This window comes from Lissotriton helveticus, chromosome 1_1, assembly GCF_964261635.1.
Source record: "Lissotriton helveticus chromosome 1_1, aLisHel1.1, whole genome shotgun sequence".
In the NCBI taxonomy this organism is placed as follows: domain Eukaryota; kingdom Metazoa; phylum Chordata; class Amphibia; order Caudata; family Salamandridae; genus Lissotriton; species Lissotriton helveticus.
This window is the reverse complement of record NC_136057.1, coordinates 855,784,317-855,799,381: the sequence shown is the minus strand read 5'-3', so window position 1 is coordinate 855,799,381 and position 15,065 is coordinate 855,784,317. Positions and strand designations below refer to the sequence as shown.

At 44.8% G+C, this 15,065-nt stretch overlaps 1 protein-coding gene and 1 long non-coding RNA gene across 2 annotated transcripts in view; one reads left to right on the top strand and one right to left on the bottom strand.

Annotated features, from left to right (window-relative positions):
• The window catches only part of LOC144818211 (uncharacterized), a 195,626-nt gene extending 184,077 nt beyond the window's left edge, over window positions 1-11,549 (bottom strand). Inside the window, exon 1 of the long non-coding RNA XR_013607069.1 lies at window positions 11,307-11,549. This is a non-coding gene — a long non-coding RNA (uncharacterized LOC144818211). The remainder of the gene's footprint in view (window positions 1-11,306) is intronic.
• Window positions 1-15,065, top strand: part of SLC38A4 (solute carrier family 38 member 4) — a 222,491-nt gene that overhangs the window by 110,361 nt on the left and 97,065 nt on the right. The window lies entirely within an intron of this gene.

Genomic DNA, 15,065 nt, shown 5'->3' with positions numbered 1-15,065 from the left:
ATCCTGGCAGTTTCCCAATTTTTCTTGCTACCCTATATGTTGGCTCCCTGGATTAGCGTGCTTTTTAATTATGGGGCCTGCTATTATTGACAACTTCCCAGTCTACTGTATTGTGTTGCTCAGGTGAGCCTATCTTCTGTATTGTTTCTGTTGGAAATCTAAAATATAGACTGCAAACAAAAAAAAGCAACACATCACCAAGAAGACCAAGACAGCTTGTCTCCAACTCTCTCTATTGAGGAAAATAAAGTTGTTTCTTCATAACTGTCACACACGCCATAGTCCCCTCCCATCTGGATGGACACAACTCACTGCTCAGCAGCCCTCCATATCACCTTCACACCCTTGAAGGTATACATGCAGAATATTAGCACATCAGGAGTTCACCTTTTGCAATAAAAGACCTACACTGACTCCTCCTTTTAGCCCAGATCGTCTTCAAGACCAGCTGCATCACTTCTCAACCCTGCTTCCCTGGCAAGCAAAATAACCACATTTGGGGCCAACTCCAGAACGGATATAAATCACTGCAAGAGGGGAAAACAAGCCTTCTCTGTTCATGCTCCCAGAATCTGGAACATCATCCTTATCAGATCAGCATTGACTCTCCTACAAATCAGAAAATAAGACGAAGACATCCCTCTTCAAGGAGCACTAATCCTGACACAATAGTCTACCTTTAACATTCTGTCAATTATTATATCTCCCCAGAGATCATGCTCCTAGTTGAGCACTCTGGGCCGTATGCACAATGAAGAGGCGGAGACCGGTGTTAGCCTCCTTGGCTTAATGCCTCTCTCCTCCACTTCTGATTCGCAAGGCTGCACCATATTTACAAGAATGTGGTGCAGCCTTCCGTTTTCCACTGCAATGGCACTAAATTTACCAACTTAGCGCCAATGCAGGCACCCTTTAACCATAGTGCAAGGGTACCTGCGTGCAGGGGAGGATTATTTGTGTAGGTAGGAGCCCCTTCCTGCACATACACAATCTTACAATGCCATTCTGTCACTTTCATGTGTGCTGCTTCATGCAGCACAAATGAAAATAATAAAATGGCGTTTTCTTTAAAGGTTTGTTTATGTACAGGAAGGGACACCGTCCTGTATATAATCAGACCATGGCATTTTTGCTTTTTCCATGTGTTCTGCACAAGGCAGCACACTTGGAAAAAGCAAGAACTAGGAGAAATAATGAGTTTCTCCTTCTTTCACCAAATTAATATCAGGATTTACCTGGTCTTAATTTTAGCGCTGCTTCCTATGTATGCCACCCTTGTATAGGGGGCAGCGTCAAAATAAATGGGTGTTGCGGTTGAACACCCACCGCATCACCCACTGCCCACCCCTTTCACGCTAACCATAGCATAAAAGGGGGTCTTATGTACAAGTCAGCGTTAAGCCACGTTAAGTGGCTTAATGCTGCCTTGTACATAAGGCGCGGCCCTATCGCCACCACAACATCAGTAATAGAAACGTGGTGGCGATAGGGGCTCGTACATATGCCCCCCTGTTTGTCTTAAGCAAGGTTTGCACTCTACAAATACCAGTACATACATAAATACATGCATTCATAGATGCATTTGTAGCTTTTGACTCTGGCAGACGTTTTTGATGCAGCTACTTGATCCCTTACCTAACTGTCTTTCATTGCCTTTTTTACTGAGAGATTTAAAAATGATGTCAGCATGGTAGTGAAAATAATGGAACCATTATGCAGGATGTGTGCTCTTGAAGACATTGAACTATAAGGCATGTAGTTTTCTGCTTCTGGTATGTGAAACAGTGATGCATAAAATGTTGCCTCATATCACTGAAAGTAACACTGAAGGCTCTGGTCTAATATTATGAGATCTGGCTCAGGATTTCGGAGCTCCGAGCGAAATAAAGCAACACAGTTACTTGTATCTCAGGACCTGGGATTATTGGGTCTGAAATGTCTGAATCTGATCATTCCAGGCCCAGAGACAAAGACCTGTCAGAGTATTGAATGAGCTGAAGCCAGGGGCGGCTGGTACTAATGGGCGCAACAGGGGCGGCTCTAGGCTCATGGCGGCCCTAGGCAGGGAGCGTAGGTAGGGGGCCCCGGAAGAGGGCCCCGGAAGAGGAGGCCCCGGAAGAGGCGCGGAGGCCAGTGAAGAGGGGGGTGTCAGGGTGTTTGGAAGTGGAACAGAGCCGGAGACCGCCAAATCCCTGCCAGGGGCCGCCGCACAAATATGTATCTATCCTCAGAGGATTATTATATTAAGGATATATATGGGCGTGGCGGCCCCTGGGGTTTGGCGGCCCTGTGCAGGTGCACAGCTTGCACATGCCTAAGGCCGGCCCTGGCGCAATGGGGGTCGCCCTACTATCCTGCGGGAGAGACAAACGAGGAGACAAACACCGAGCAGCTGGTAATAGTTATATGCTGCTCGGTGATTAACTTTGCCGAATCTGTGCTTTTGAATATGCTGGTCTGGAAGAGACCGTCTTCGCCCTGCAGGCACAAGCTGCAGCAGTGACATCACCGTGGAGTCTTTGGTAAATTGCAATGCCAGGCATATGGTTGAAATGTGGGCTTTCTGTCTGTGGCCCAAGGCGGAGTTGATGGAGCTCAATTCCCTCGAATAGCCGGGGGCAAGCAGGCCGATGTAAGCAAAGTAGGAGTGGGTGTCAACCACTGTATGGCATCATGAGGAGACGGGCAGGCCAGAGCCTGGAGGTGGAGCCCAACGAAATCAAGGAGACGCCGGAGATGAAGCTGGGCCCATATTTTTTGGGTGCACGGTGCACTGCACTGCTCCTTCTCCTGACATCATAAGCAGGAGCAAACGCAATCTCCTGGTGCTGGCCGCCTGGCCAGCCAATGATCTGGAATCATTACAGCAAGCACATGTGCACTCTTTTGACATGCTCAGCAGCGGAGAAGAACCCGGAGAGAATCGCCAAAGCCCAGGTATGTGAAATACAAATGCCAGGCTGCGAGGTGATTAACTACTCCTTGGAGAAAAGCCTTGTTAAGGCTGAAGCACAAGCGAGGAGACATGTGGAATGCATCATACATCTTAACAATGTACTTTGGTGGCTTTAGCACACCTGGGCTCTGCTGCAGCTAATGCAATAAAGTGTTGAGGTTAAGCAACTTTTAATAGCTCTTCTGCAGGGTTTTATTTACAGGCAAAGCACTCTTTTATTCCCTTGCTTTTGCTTTTTTGTGTGTTGGGTGGACACGTGGACAGGAGCAGCTCTACAACACAGGGGTTATTTATTAGATACGGATAAGCAAAGAAAATGAAAGGTAGCGCCGAGACAGAGGTCTAGCATACTTCTTTGAGTCAAAGTACAAGCCGAACCTTCAAGACTCTCAGGGGCTTAGTTACAATCCCCTTGATCCCCTTTTGCGTCACTTTTGAGATGGGAAAAGTGACGCAAAAGTGTTGCAAGGGGCTTGTAAATAAGCCCCTGAGTATGTAAATGGTACAGGAAATGCCCAGTAAAACATGACACTTTCATATTAAAAACAAATTATTTATTGAACGCCATTGAATACTAATGTTAAACCACAGGTTAGGTTTTTTATATGGTACACATCTTGAATTGAGTTTCTTCAAGATGGTCTAAGATTTCGTGCTAAATTAAAATGAGACACAGTGAAGTAAAGTCTTTAGCACAGGGTCGTAGGATGTGATACATTGGGGAAGCTAAGGAGTTAATCTCAATTTTCTTGAACACCCAATTTGTGTTTAACAACAGGATGTAAATCTGCATTTCTCTGACTTAACAGCATCGGACAATGCTTCTTTGTGTTGGGCAATGTATGAAGCTGAAAAGCAAATTCTTTTTTTTTAAAACTTCCTGTTCTGGGTAGACCTGCTTTTTTCGCACTATTGTACGAGCTCACTTGGTTGAAATGAAGGCGAGAGATGCAAAACGATACCAGACCTCGAAGGCTTGGAAAGTACTGGTAGAGCTGTAGAGGATGACCAGAATAGCACAAGTCGGTGAATATTTGGAGCAGTAAAGAGACCCCTGTTCCTTGATGGGTTCAAGCGCATTGGCTGTGCGGTATAGTTGTCCTAACCCTTGATAGATCAGTTGAAGTGAAGTGAGAGAGTAGAATTTAGGTTCCAACATTAAGAGTTGTAAGGTTCAAGGTGGAGGCCCAAATCCCAAACCTAAATGTGTTAAAATGCATTCATTAAGCAGTATGATGTTCACCAAAAAGGTAGTGCAGACATACTTTGGCAGAGCAGCAGGGTGGTCTCTCTTCTAAAATGGATGAGATGCATTTGAGATGCAAAGCAATAAACTGCTGTCAACATCCGATGGTTTCAGGAGCTTTGGTTGCTCAGGGGGGTGGCTCCATCACTGAATGGAATAAGGTCCTTTATGAGAGCAGTGTGTAATCCCTAGAAATGGGTGACCACAGATGAACCTGTATGCAATGTAATAGTGTCATCCCGGATGTTTCATAGTTCTCTGTCAAACGAGTGCAGTGGGAAGATGGGTTCAGGTGCACTCACTGCCATAACAGAGCAGTGGTTCATCCTAGGCTTGTCATCTACTTTTAGAGTAGTGCAATGATCAGTGCTTGGGTTTGTTTGTGTGATCAGCCCAGGATGGGGTGAGATGAGGCTAATTGGCAGAGTACTGGCATAGTCCATAACTTGGACAAATATGATAATAATGATATGCTGGGTTACTCAAATGGTGACTCCCAGAATGCATTTTAAAACATTTAATGGCATTAAGGCATCTGATACCGAGAACCCTGTGCACCCAGCATGATAGTTTACCTCACCTATGAGAATACCTATGGGGATTAATGCACTTGCTGGTGAGACCTGTGCGCAGTGTAGACACATCCTTGACTTTAAAAAAAATAGCGAAGAGAGATAATGTGCCTGCTTCAAAGCACCACACATACAAATGATGGACAGAATGCTGAATAAATCATACATTCACCCCCAGTCAAGAGATCTGGGTTTAATCCCTTGTTCTTTTGCTCACCATGCCACCCCAGTTTAGACCCAGCCAGCCATATGCAAATCAGTCTTGACCCTGTGCCTCAACAGTCCAGACCGAATTGCCAAGCAGGGTCCTCCCTGGACCGGAAACAAGCACCCTGGGACCGGTTTCTGGGTATTACCCTTCATCAGCCAGGCTAGCTTGAATCCTGTGACACAGTGAGCAAAGAACCCATGCACGTCTGGGAATACCCATCCCACTTAGGGTTTATTGTGCAATACAAACAAATATTTGACGGAATGCTGAATAAATCATACATTCACCCCCAGTCAAGAGATCTGGGTTAAATTCATCGTTCTTTTGCTCACCATGCCACCCCAGTTTACACCCAGCCATATGCAAATCAGTCTTGACCTTGTGACTCATGGGAACAGCCCAGACCAAGCTGCCAAGTCAGGTCCTCCCTGGACCGAAAACAAGCATCCTGGGACCGGTTACTGGGTATTACCCTTCATTAGCCAGGTTAGCTTGAATCCAGTGGTACAGTGGGTATCTGGGTATTACCCTTCATCAGCCAGGCTAGCTTGAATCCAGTGGCACAGTGAGCAAGGGACCCACGTCTGGGCATACCCATCCCACTTAGGGTGAAAACTGCTACGCAAACCATGATGGACGGAATGCTGAATAAATCATACATTCACCCCCAGTCAAGAGATCTGGGTTAAATCCATCGTTCTTTTGCTCACCATGCCACCCCAGTTTAGACCCAGGCATATGCAAATCAGTCTTGATCCTGTGCCTCATGGGAACAGTCCAAACTGAACTGCCAAGCCAGGATCTCCCTAGACAGTATACAAGCTTCCTGGGACCGGTTTCTGGGTATTACCCTTCATCAGCCAGGCTAGTTTTAATCCAGTGGCACAGTGAGCAAGGTACCCACATCTGGGCATACCCATCCAACTTAGGGTGAAAAGTGCTACGCAAACAAATGATGGACGGAATGCTGAATAAATCATACATTCACCCCCAGTCAAGAGATCTAGGTTAAATCCATTTTGCTTTTACTCACCATGCCACCCCAGTTTAGACCCAGCCATATGCAAATCAGTCTTGTCCCTGTGCCTCATGGGAACAGTCCAGACCGAACTGCCCAGACATGCACAGATGTGGGTCCTGTGCTAACCATGCCAGTGGAGTCAAGCTATCCTGGCTGATGAGGACTGAAAGCCCGAAACCAGTCCTAGGATTCTTGTTTCCAGTCCTGGGAGGACCTGGCCTGTCGGTTTGGGCTGGACTGTTCCCAATGGGTGCAGGGTCAAGACTGATTTGCATATGGCTGGGTCCAAACTGAAATGGCACGCGGAGCAAAAAAACGATGGATTTAGGCCCAGATCTCTGTACTCAGGTGAATGCATGACATTGTTCTGCATTCTGTCCATCAATTGTTCTTTTTGCATTTGTCACCCCGAGAGGGACGGGTATGCCCAGACCTGGGTCCTGTACTCTCCATGCCACTGGAGTCAAGCTATCCTGGCTGATGAGTGCTGATAGCCAAAACCGGTCCTAGGATTCTTGTTTCCAGTCCAGCGAGGACCTGGCTTGGCAGTTTGGGCTGGGCTGTTCCCAATGGGTGCAGGGTCAAGACTAATTTGAATATGGCTGGGTCTATACTGAAATGGCAGGGTGAGCAAAAAAACGATGGATTTAGGCCCAGATCTCGGTACTGGGGTGAATGCATGACATTGTTCTGCATTCTGTTCATCAATTGTTCTTTTGGCATGCTTCAAAGCACGGCAGGGTGTAACTGTTGAAAATATTTAACACTGCAAAATATTGGTCACTTTCATCTGAAATCTCAACTCTTTGAGGTTTTCAAGTATTCCAAGACTACATCATCAAACATTTCTGCTTTTTAAACAATATTACATTTGCCAAAAACTCTTGCCTCTCCTTTTTTCATTTTTTTGGGGTGGGGGGAAAAAGCACCTTAAACCCTTCTTTCATCAGTTTGGCACATTCGCTTAATTGGCTCTCTAAGTCAACCTCGCTCCCAGTTTTTACACTCCACTACCTTGAAACGTTACCATCAGCCCCTCTGAGAAACTGCTTGGAAAAGCACATAGTAGATCAGGGTGCGAGCAGCTATTCCTCATTTTGGGGGAAATCTCTTAATGAGAGAACTTTGATGCGGAGATACCGGCTGGTAAACTTAATTTCAGACCTCCAGTATATGCGCTGCATTTCTGGGCACCTCGTATTGAAGCTAATAGTGTAACTTTCACTTCTTTTCCTCACTTGACCCTTATCTCCACCTATCTATTTGTCCACCTTGAACACTCTCTTCATCTGCATAACTTCTACACACCTTTTTGTGTGACTTTCGTGGTTGTCGCCTGGCCCAGCCGGAATCAAGAACAATAAGTCTGAAAAAGTCACGTGCTTGTAAGAAGTGCACAGTTGCAAGAAGACAGTAAGCGAAATAATACCCTTGAAATGTTAAATATTTATAATTCACCGAAAAAAGAAAGATAAAGACTTATATCTTATGCTTCAGAAGTATTTGCCCTTCCTTAAAATTCCTACACAAAAGTAACTGTAGCAGAGGCATCCCAGGGAATTGGTGTCTAAAGTTCATTAGTCGCAATATAGTTGCATTTGCATGCTATTTCCAACAATATAATTATTTACCATGACGTAAAATGTTTCCCGCAGCCCCATTTAGTGAAAGGAGGCAGTAATTGAAATTGACAAGTTAAAAAATGGTTTAGACACAGGCGCCCTTTTTGCTTATTGTTTAAAATGAAAAGCTCTTTTCCTGCGCTGTGAAGACGTCCTAGTTAAACAACAAAAATGGCGGGGAAAATAAAAAGTGAATTAGGTCTGAAGTTGCAAAGTTCTGGTCTGAATCCATGTGTCAAGAAACTGGCCCTAGCTTTAAGCCATTGAGTCTGATGTGGACAGAGCACAGTTGGTGAAATCTTTGGTCAGTAGATTATTTTTTCCTACGGAATTCAGGTCCGCGGTAGGAACTCCTAAGTCAAATGTGATCACTGGAATCAAAACATTGAGAGAAGCAAGATAAAAGCTTGCCAAATGTCAGCAAACATCCAGTGCAAACGTGTTTTTCTTTAAAAAAAATGCTGCTGCCACCGTCATAGCAAGCATCAGGTGAGAAGACAACAGGCTGGCCTTGAAGTTCTTTGGGCCAAAATCTAGTCTGTCTACTGACCCTGCCAAAGGTGAATGCATGTTTTTGTATGTTTGTGTTTGCTTGAGCAACTTTCTCTCTATTTTTCTCCACTCTGTATTTTTTTTTATTAATCTTGCCGAGTGAACAAGTTTCTATTGTGCACTTGTTACTAGTTACTGCTTTGTGTTTCTGCTCTGCATGACTAGGTAGACCTACATTAGATAAGTCAGTGGTTGGTGAGACAAATACGGACTTGGCAGATTTCGCCATCGCAGGGACACCCAGGATTCGGTAGCCAACCCTTACTTACTGAAAGTGTGAAATACTTTGCTTGCATCAGTGAAGTCATCTCATTTAATTTACTTACACATTGACCAAACGACCATTTGTAAATATGTATTTATTCTCTACAGTGAACAGTCATCAAAAATGTTTGTTGCTGTTTACACAAAATTGTGTTTTCCCCTCAGAAGGTTTAATTGTGAGAAAATAAATGCAACTTCCATGAAAGTTATTTTTAACTATTTGTCAAAAATCTAATTCAAAAGGGAAAGTAGGTTTTTGATAACTGTGGTGGAAAGATACATTTTAAAATGTGTACCTATTGCTGCCGGACTTCAATTTGGCATGAACTGATGTCTTGTTAGAGGACAATGCAGCAACAGCCAGGAGATAAGCAATCTGGGATGAATCTTCGTGAAATAAAAAAAAAAGTCTAATCTATCTCAACTTCTTCCTGGAAAGTTTGGTGGGATCTATCAAGCAGGGGGGGGGGGGGGGTTCTCCAAAAAATGCATTTACTCCATGCAGCTACCCTTAGGAAAACTGAACAGCAGTTCTACAAAACAGAATTACATCAAATTCATACACCCTCCTCCTCATAACAATTATGTCAGTCCTGGGAGATCGGGACCCTGAGGCCTTGAAAAGGCTCCAAGGGGAAGGTGCATGCCTCCTCCACTTGAAACATGATCATGCCCAAAGTATGGGGTCCCCAGGAGAATGAAATGGCTCAGTCAGGGGGTAGGCATGCCTCCCTTCCCAGATAAACAAGAAAAGCAGTGAATTTAAAATGAGTGGAGTAGCTGCTCATTTTACAATTACTGCTTCAGCTCATAATGCACTACAAGGACTATTTCAAATATATACTTTTTAATGCTGGTGGTGCCCCTAGAAGGAGCAGGGGTACCACCATGCTTTTATATGTATGTTGCGGGGGCTGCTGGAAGCACAGCAACCCCTAACATCATTTTTTTTTTTTTATTCCAGTAAGTCTCATTGGTCATTGAAAGAATGACTCTTGGAGAGCGTACCATTATTTTTATAGTACTCTGAGTTGGAGCTGTATGTTCTTCAGCTGGAGTGTGGAGACCTCTTGTGGTTGGTTCTGTGGCCTGAATTAAAAAAAATGCTCAAATACATATTAATGTTGTAATTTTATGAATTTGTAGTCATCAATAATAATTAACTGTGTAAAGAGTGAATTTATAAAATATACATTTGATTATATTTATTGGTGACTTTTTGACAACAAAAATAGGTCTGCTTTATATATGTTGATGGTGTCAGCCCTCGATAAAGCTAATAGCCCCACTTTTTATATTTTGGTGTTCTGATACTTTGACACAGACAATTTGTTTGCCTTACTCAAAATGTATTGAAAATATGTGTACCCCTATACCATAATTCCTAATCTTATTTGTAACCAGATATGTCAGTTGTCTCTATCTGTAATTGACAATCATGACTTCATATTCTTTTCTAGCCTTTTCTTTAGCCACTCGGCTACCACACATTTTTTTTTGTGTTGATCTGTGCACTATCAACTTTGTATGGGATAAGAAAGAGAGAACATGGCATGTATAAAAAAAGGATGCTTTTTCTCGTAGTTGAGTGTTTTTACTTCAGGCTCCACCCATAATGCATTCAGGATTGTGCAAAAAACAAATAGTACACATTTACAAAGTTTGTTACATAAACATCACATTAAACAAAATATATACACAACATTTGCCATTGTTACATGTTAAAACGTGGCGACATTACATTTATAAGTGTCTTACATATATAATTACAATTGCTGTTTATTGTGAGAAAGTGGGCAGCATTGTGAACCAATCAAGGTTATATGTTTCAATAAACTGGGGACATATTATAGCCCTCAGAAATGAGGTCCAAAAGGTACCAGGTGGCCCCTAGTGGTCGATGGTCATTCTAGTAGTCAAAGAGGTACATATACTCTCTTTGCCTTGACATATATATTGCTTTTCTCTTTGCTAAGGAAAGGCTGTCTCCTGAATACTTTAATACTTCAAATGGCATTATTTTCTTTGCTACATGACATAGTCCACAGTGTGTAGTGGCAGGGGGTTGAGTGCCTGCTTGGGGAGGAGCGCAGGGCCTGTCTTGCAGCCAGACACTGTGCCCAACCCCACGGCATGCAAAGGCAAGGTACATCTTGTTTTACGTTACAAAACCATAGAAATATACTTACAAAAATAATAGGGAAAGTGATGTTATAGTTCGGTGAAAATGTTCATTAAAACATACTGTTTATAACAAAACCACTGAAATTTACCAGTTATAGTTTTATCAAGTAAGTATAAATCATGCCAAATTAAGCCTGATTTGCGCCCTCACCATACACTGCTAATTACCTCACATATTACATCACTCATGACATGTTCTATGACATCATTCATAACATACATGCAACATCTGAAATTATATCACTGATGACAACATTGTGCATGGTGGAGGTGGGAATTTTAGGTAAAGCAATCCAAATAGCTCTCTCTGCCAGCATTGGTTTTAAAAGCTGTAAGATCTATAGATAAGACCACTGCAAATGCCCTAATTGGGATAGCAAAACCCTGCAAAACCAGAACACATTTTTACAAGGTCCATGTTACTTGCAAATTAAACCCAATGCTGGCAGAGAGATCTATTTGGATTGTTCTACCTAAAACTCGCAGTCAGCCAAGCCTATAATGTTCAACCTATATCTAATACACATTATCCATGGGTAACACGCATGATCACAAATTAAAATATCTCAAAGACATCCTGCTGCAAGCAATCTTTTTAAATGTGGCTTTTGCAGCTTTAAAAATTATGGCCTCTTCGTTGCAAACAATGTGTTAACATATTAGAGCTCAAAACGTTACCTTGAAATTACGTCGTTAGATCATACAGTCGTTCAACATTTGAAAACCTTGGCTGTAATGATGGCTGGTTTCCACTCTGTTTGCCGCGTCATTGCATTCTCTCTGCTGATTACATGCAGTGTTGAAAAAATGTCCCTTTCCGTATGAGACAGCCTTTTCCCTTCTACCATTTAGACTGGTGTTCACCAGTGTAAAAGACTCCCTGCATCGTCACTGAAATTAGAAGTATTATTTATTCATCAGCCTCTTGTGGACATAAGAGAGTCAAAGTGCCTTTGACGTGGGACAAAGGAATGGCAACGTTTGTCATTTGGCCTGGGCTCTAAACCTCCAAGCCAACCCTCTTATTTTTGGGAGGTGTCCACATCAGGTTCATCTGAAAGCTAATATTAACCCTTGGTTTGTAATGCGTTTATTTCCCTGGGCTGTTTCCTTGCGCTATTAGCCTGTCGTCATTATCTGAGAAGGAGACCACATCTGTTGATTTGTCTGTGGTCCATTTGTGAACAAAAATCTGTCTTTCACTTTGTTGAGAATATTTCGGTAATAACACAGACACGTCGTAATTAGCCCCTCATCATTGTTCAGTATGCTAAAAAATAAAAACTTTTTTACAATTAAGCAAAGAAAACCAACGTTTCTTGCTTCTTTTAAGTGCACCATCAGCGTGCATGTTGCATTATGGCACAATGCAAAATAAAGGTTCCTCAAAGGGCTCTTTCTTTCTATTATCTATCCTGTTTTGTCTTTTTCTTTGTGTCTTCCACATTGCCTTCTACCTTTATCCGAAGCAGAATTCAATTTCCTCTTCATACTCATCTGCAACTTCTCTGGCTGGCCATCTAAAACTGAGGGGCATATTTACAAGAATTGCCGCTAAGCAGTTTTGACGATGCTTAGCAGCAATTTATTTACGGCTGTCTATCGCCGAAATCTTCAGCATGTTAGCAACTTATTTACAATACGTTTTTACTTTGCATTAGAATCAGCAAGCAGCAGTGAAAATTGCAGCTAATCCTAGCGTGTCAGCGATAAAAATCTTGACGCTGGAGTGGAAAAGTGACGGCCGGCAAATTAGCTGCAAAAAAAATCACGTTAGTCAGCCCAATGTCACTTTTCAGCCTCTAGATGCAAAAATACCCTACAAATACACCTCTAAGGAAATAAAATAAAATGAAAATAGTCCCCGGGGCTTGGAGACCTTGCTGGGCCTGCGTCTGAGACCCAGAGTGAGAGGCATCAGTGCTGTGGAGTGACTGCGGCCTGACGGTGGAGGCGGGCTGCATCAGGCCCGAGCCTGTGGCCCGCGCTGTAGACATTGAGGCATTGGTGGTCGCCCTTACCTGGTGACGAAGTCTGGCAGGTCGCATGGAGACACTCTGATCAGTAGAGGGGTTCCTGAGGACCGACCTGGGGAAGTCTGCATTGCATAACACTTGCCACCACTACACTGGGGTGCACTGAGGAGATTGCAGATGTTGGGCCGTGTCTCTTTGCATCACAGGATGGAGGAGGTGGCGCTGCTCGGACGCTTTGGAGGGTGAGGCCCCTGAGCTGTGCTGAACTTGTATTGCAGGAGCGCCGCAACTTTTTGCCTAAAAGGGCCCTGCTGCATCATCTGCAGCGGACTCAGAGGCGACTGCTGTATGCAGGATGGTGAAATCCGGCCTGGCTGATGATCCTACTGGTTGAGTCAAAAATTTGTAGAGAGTGCGGCTGATTGAGCCCCAGTGTCGATGTCCAGGTGAGGAGAATGTGGAATGGGGAGCGGAAGAGGCCTGGGGGTCATGTCAGGCCCAGGCCTAGGCCACAGTGGGTGCTGCACATCGTGCCAGGATCAATCTGTGCACTGTGGCAGACCCACATTGCGGAGGACACTACATACGACTGGTAGGGGAATCCACTCACTGGATCAAGTCACTGATATTGTCATTGGTGGTAGTGGGTGCCAGGGGCACGGGGGTCAGTTTGGGCCCAAGCCCTTGGGCATGCAGCTTGATCCGCCATTACTCGCTGGGGCACAGGGGAACATGGAATCTGGTTCACACTGTTAGAACGGAGGTGGCGAACGGGTGGTGCGTCCTTTCCTCGCACCCTGTTAGTGCGCTTTTGGGTGTATAAGGGACTATCCATTAGTGGACTTGCTCCTTCTACAGTACAGTGACATTTGGTAGCTGCTGTCCCTAACTGCTGCTGGTTCCTCTGACTCTGAGGTTAGGAGTTCAAGGCCCTCCTTCACCTGCAGCCTCCTGCCTGCGCCTCATCCCTGGTGGTCTTGTGGTAGAGTGTCACTCTCTGATGATTGACTGCCCACCTGTCCCTCTTTTCTGCTGTTTCTCTCACTCTTTCTGCTCTCCTCCATTGCTTTTCTGCCTCTGCCTTTGTTTTTTTCATGTGCTGTGTTTCGTTTGTTTTTTCTGTACTTCTTTTCAGTTTCTTTTTCTGTGTCCTCTACCCTTTTACCTGTCGCCGGCGAATATTCCAACCGTACCTTCTGCCATCCCAACACACAAGCTCCTCTGGCTGCCCAGATGACCAACAGCACTCCTGACCAGTTCAACTGCATCCCCTTCAATGTGTGGTCCCTCCACAAACACACTACAGATATCTGGGACCTCCTCGACACAATCTCTCCAGACATCGCCCTCTTCACAGACACCTGGACCAACCTCTGCTCTGGACCAGATATTGCCATCCACAACTGCTACAAAATCACCCGCAAGGACCACCCCGACTGCCTAGGAGGAGTCATTGTCATCAACCACAAAAGCACACGCTAAATGACCATGCTCTCTAATGACCCAATGGCGACCATGGAACACCTCCACCTCCACTTCCAGATCCAGATCAACCACAACCTTTGTGGCACCCTCTTCTACAATTAATCAATCTGGGTTTTGTAGAGTGCACTACTCACCTGTGAGGGTCTCAAGGCCCTGGGGGTAGGTGTTAGCACCTCCGGTGGTGTCATTCGCAGAGCCAGGTCTTGTGGTCCTTCCTGAATTTGTGCAGTGTCAGAGGTGAAGGGGGGTTCATTCCTGGCTGTGAGGTATGAGAAGGATCTTCTACCTGCTCTGGTCCTGTAAAAACATGGAACGGTGGCTAGGGAGGGGTCAGTTGAACGGATGTTTCTCCTGGGGGCATGGAAGACGATTTGGCCATTAAAGTATTGGTGTCTGATGTGGTGGAGGGCCTTGTAGGCATGTGCGAGCACCATGAATGTTATTCTTCTTTCGACGGGGAGCCAGTGGAGGTCACAAAGTTGTTGGGTGATGTGGTTGTGCCGTGGGATATTGAGGATAAGTCTGGCTTCGGCATTCTGGACAGTCCTGTGTTTGCCTGGAGTGTTTTGTTGATTCCTGCGTAGAGGGCATTGTGTAGTCCAGTCTTCTGATGATGAGTGCATGAGTGATGGTTTTCCTGGATTCGGGGGGTTCCACTTGAACTCCTTGTGGAGTATGCAGAGGGTGTTGAAGAATGCGGAGGATACGGCATTCATCTGGCGATTTATGGTGAGTGATGAGTTGAATATGATGCCAAGGTTATGTGCATGGTCTGTTGGGGTGGGAAGGTTCCGAGCGCGGGGGCAAACAAGTGTCGTCCCATGCAGAGGGGGTGGAGCCAAGGATGAGGACTTCAGTTTTCTCAGAGTTGAGCTTCAGGCAGCTGTTCCTCATCTAGGTTCCCCTACAGGCCCTGGCCCCCGACACTCCTTCACCAATGCCATCATAGACCTCATCACACCCCAGGCTCTCATAT